At 42.6% G+C, this 5,133-nt stretch overlaps 1 pseudogene; it reads right to left on the reverse strand.

The window, feature by feature from the left end:
- Positions 1-309: 309 nt before the first annotated feature.
- On the reverse strand, positions 310-613 carry LOC129690595 (10 kDa heat shock protein, mitochondrial-like; annotated as a pseudogene).
- Positions 614-5,133: the final 4,520 nt, after the last annotated feature.

Here is a 5,133-nt window from a genome sequence, read left to right on the forward strand (position 1 = left end):
ACTCTGTTTTCAGATAGAGCTCATACTGTGTTTCTGCCGTAGAAATATGCCTTTTTCTCTATTAATATATCTTGAACATTTTTCAAATCACCAACTTTATAGCATGTTTTTCCTTTTCTTAGTTTTTTTTTTCCTTTTACATTATTTTATTTGGAAGTGTTTTTAACAGTAGAGCGAAACTAAACTCCAGAGACAATGTAGGTCATTAGTTAAAGCAACATCAGTTTATTATAAAAGAGCGGCAATGAAATTATTTACAATGTGAGGTAGTTCAGAATATCAGTGGAATGGGCAACTTTAATAGTGATTTCAGTCCACATACTCTCCAAGAATGTCACCATCTCTAAATAAGAAACAATCCTTGTCTAAAACTACTTTTATACTTCTATACTCTGGGGGAAAAACCTTGTCTCCAGCCTTCACTCTGACTGAAGGCTGAAACTCTCCACCCTTTTGAGCCTGATCCCACATCCACTACTGTTGCCTGCAATACTTTCCCTTCAGATTTTTCTGGAAACATAGTGCCGCCTTTGGTTACAGTTTTGGCGGCACTCCTTTCGACCAATACTCAGTCAAAGAGGGGATGGAACTCTCTAAAAGCTTGTCCTGCCATGACTTGCGATGGCAGCTCCACACTCAGCACTCAGGCTGCCACTGCATGTGGTTTCGGTTTCACAATATCATGGCTAATATGTCCAAATTTATAGGAAATGAATTTTAAAATGTTCTCCATGCTTGAGAATTTTAAACACATATATACCCAATGAAATATGATTTATTCATCCCATATCTCCCTCAATATGGCTCCTCCCAACTTAATTTTATTTATTTGTTTATTTTTAGATAACCCAGCTAGCCATGTGCATATATTCATGCGTGGATGTGAGCCATCCAGGGGAGCATGGTATACTGCTACCAACGGCCACACCCTCAAAAGAAGTGATTCTTCCTTCCCCAGGAACTATCAACTTCTAGTAGCTCAGAATTTCCCCTGGCCTTCACCTAGTGTAGGTAAATACAGATGCTGTAAGCTCATGATTGCCTTAGTCATATCGTGTCAGGATAGGCAGAATCTCAGAGGTCTCCACCGTATTCTTACACTCTTATTTACTTTGTCTCTTCTGTGGTGCGCCCTGAGCCTTGGTGGTAAAGTTGATAAAGAGGTCCATTTAAGGCTGAGCATAGCACTCTGACCACTTATGCATCTTTATTGGCTGCTCTCACTGCAAAAAGAATCTTTTCTGACTAAGGCTGAGAGCAACCTATATATATGGGGATAAATATATTTTATACATACGTAAATTTATATGTATGGGTATACGTATATGCTCATATACATAAATTTATTAATTAAACATATTTTTGAAGTGAAAAATATAATTATATTATTTCTTCCCTCCACATTCTTTTTCCTCCATTCAATCCCTCTCATGTCCTCCTCTTGCCCCTTTCAATTTTTCAATTTTTGGCCTCTTTTCCTTTATTATTGTTACACACACACACACACACACACACACACACACACACACACAAATACATCAGTACATAAATATGACTCACTCAGTGTGTTTAGTGTCATTCATATGTATGTGATTTCAGGGCAGACCAAGTGGTACTGGATAACAATTAGGGGGCTCTTACCCCAAGAAAGGATACTTCTCTCTCTCTCTCAGCATTCCTTAGTTGCCTATAGTTCTTTGTCTAGAGGGAATCCCCATGAAATTTTCCCTGTCCATGTTAGCAGGTCTATTGGTGCTGTCCCTGTTCAGGTTTTGTTTAGGCAGCCATACTGTTTGACCTCATCACTTTTAATTGTACTATATCAGAATCGCATGCCTGGGTTCTGGGGAGAAAGTGGGACAGCTGTGAGGTGCAAAATGGCATGACCCAAACATGTAGGATGCTCTGAGGACAAGGCCTTAAACAAACAAATACTGAGCAGAAGGGATGATCTCTTCTCTCTCATGCAAAATTTACTTTGTCTCTCAGAGACATGATTTCTAACAAGCCTGATAGTCCATAAAGTTTTCATTCACCACCATGATAGGACAGTGATTTAATAACAAGGCCCCTGATTTCCAATTTTTATTCAGCTATCACAAGAAAGCTGGCTCTGTGGTCTAACAAATGTGTGAATGCGTCGGCATGTTGAGGAAAGGAGCAGGCCGCTGCTGTTTAAATACTTAGAGGGATTACTTGCCATCTCTTAAAACCAGTTACATTAAAACACCTTGTAAATTTACTGTCTGAACAACCCTTGCAAGAATGCCCCTTTGGTAATGATCCAGAAAGTCACTGGAAGGCATTTAAATGACAATGAGAGCAGAGGAATTAGGACTAAAGGTATCAATCAGTTCTGGATGAGTGAATAAAGAAAATAAAATCTGAGGAAAAAGAAGAAATTTAAGGCGAAGCACACATGTGTAACCCTGGTTGTGTAATTTAGACATCAAATGTAAGAACCCGTTCCATGTGCAGGGTGCTGTGGTCCAGAGGCACATGTCAGTACCTCTGGGACCTTGAACCCTGGAGCACTTTCAGCGGAAAGAAGACAGGCTGGCACGGCTCCCGAAAACCATCGCATATTAAGGACATGCAATATCTTTGGGTATGGAGTAGGGAAAGAGGGACACAGAGCTGCATGTTGGATGGAATTCTCCAGATCTAGCCGACACTTAGACTGGATCGAAGCATTACTGTTGTTGGCCTGGGGCCTGGCATGAGGAATCTTCCTGGCAAAGTTTCCTAGCTATGCTTTTTGAGGATCTGGTGTTAGACGCAGGGCTGTTCCATGGTGCTTGAGGCCCGCCTGCATCCCGTGGCCCTGCCCAGAGGAGGCTGCCTGACTTTCCTTCTCATCTGGGTTTCTGAGTGTAGATTAAGCTCTCAGGTAGAGATGGGTGACAGTCCATCCAAGGCAATTGCAAATAGCTTCTTGCTTAGGGGTTGGCACTTTGAATCCATTTTTCTCTTCCTAGTGTTTGGATTTTGTTTGTTTTGAACAATGTGCAGAGAGTGAGAGGTTTTGGAACCCTGAGCTCTAAATGAGATGTCTTCAACCAAACCCCTCCCCTCCAGGCCAGGGATCTATGTGGAAGTGAAAGCAGAAAGACTGTCACCAGAGGAGGTGGATGACTCTAAGGAAACAGCGTTTCCAGAGACAACACGGCTGATACACATATGAATTTAGAGAGATGGTGACAGGAGGCACAGTATGTGGCTTTTTTCTTTTAAAGATAGATTCTGGGGATCAAATTCAGGTCCTCTTGCTCGCAAGACCGTGTTTTCTTGACTAAGCTATCTCCCAGTGCTAAGCGAGGACCTACTTTCCCCCATCTTTTAGCTGGTGGCCAGAGGACTCTTCATCCCAGGCATCCTGCTTATGCCTTTGTGCTATTTGGCTCTGGGTTGCCATAAGCGCTAGACGAATTCCCAGGCAATCATGACTGAATCAACCGAAATTTTCTGGGTTTTTCTTTAGTTCTGGTGAGGCATAGGAGCCTGCGTGTTGATTAAAAGTCTCATGTGCACTAAACTAACATGCTAAGCTGCGAGTCAGCTTTAGAGGACAGTAGTGAACGTTGTAAGAAGATTGTGTCTGGGTATGGAGCTGTGTAGTCAGGGGGGTGTTGCTGAGCATCATCTAATGATGGAGCAAGTGTAGGGATTCCATTTTCTCTGTCTGGAGCTCTTTCCTAAGCGATGGAGACAGAAGCTCTAGGTTTCCAGCCTGCTTCTGGATGGTATCATTTGACTAAAACATATTCTTCCAATACTGTGTGCCCTGATTCACTGTTACTTGACTTGGCCAGGCTACACTCCATACTGGTATGGAGTGATACCAGTTAGAAATCTGTTATGGGAGGGAGGTTATGATGTAAGAAATCTGTGGGGTTCACAGTCTTGCCTGCAGATTATTGTCACTGAGAAAAATTAAAAAAATGGGTTGCGTCTAGACTTAGTCTCAAGTCAGAAAGCAAAGGGTTACAGTTTCTGATTCAACTTCTCTCCTGGGTAATAATGTTGGGAGCTGGGGGCTAGGTATGATTAGCAGAGACATCCATCACCTGGGAGTAAAAGTTTCACTGATATCTAAAGGATGCCTACAAGGCTTTCTGTGCAAGGTCCAACCCTTTGCTTTAAAGAATGAAAAGACTATCATTTACTTATTTATTCTTGTTAGTTTTTTCTTTTCTTTTCTTTTTTTTTTTTATGAAAGCCTCAAGTAGTTCACACTGGCCTTGAACCCATGATGTACCTGAGGAAGACCGTGAATGTGAACCTTGAGCCTCTTCTCTTTACCTCCTGAGTGCTAGGATTGCAGGCGTGTGTCTCTATGCCTAGTTTATGTCATGCTGGGATCAAACTACAGATCCAGCTCTTTGTTTTGATCATTTTGTCTGGTTCATCCTCTATTACTTATCACTGTAATTATAACAAGTTGGCATGTGTCTGAAGTAGGACATAGAAGTAGGCCTGTCCTCTGACCTAAAAATAAAACTAACCATATTTGTCAAGAACAGTGCAGAGGGGCTCACAGAAAAGCATGGATGAAAAAGCTTGTCTTTAGAACCACCGGCTCCTATGTGTCTGTGTAAGGCATTCAGGAAGTATTAGGTGTTGGAACACAGAAAGAGAGGTGTGAAGCAGTTCTAGCAGCTGCCCACAGGTAAGATGTTAACGATGCTGGAGGAGAGCGAGTGCCTGGTTCAAATGAGATCTGTGAAGCCTGAGATGGTGATTTCCCACTGGAAACATATTTTTCCATTCCACATTTCTGTTGCTGGCCTAAGACAGTGATTTAACAGCAGAGGCTGCTGGCTTTCTAGGCTTCTTCTTCTTCTGCTTCGTATTCTCTCTCCTTTCCTCTCCTCTCCTCTGCTTTGCTCTGCTCTCTTCCTCCTCCTCCTCCCTCTCTCTCTCTCTGGACTTTCTCAGAGTCCAGGCTAAACCTAGGGACAGCGATGAAGGATTGAAACTGCATGCAAGGCTCTGATAGTCTCCATTGTTGAATGATATTCCTCATGCCTGTCCACTTCAGTGTGGGTGGTCCCCACTTGCACTGGGCAGCTGCAGGGATTCAGCCAGCTCCCAGCCCCAGCCTCTGATGCAACTAAGCACATGACCACTGAT

This window comes from Psammomys obesus, unplaced genomic scaffold (genome assembly GCF_907164565.1).
Source record: "Psammomys obesus unplaced genomic scaffold, mPsaObe1.curated_primary_1811, whole genome shotgun sequence".
Lineage (NCBI taxonomy): Eukaryota > Metazoa > Chordata > Mammalia > Rodentia > Muridae > Psammomys > Psammomys obesus.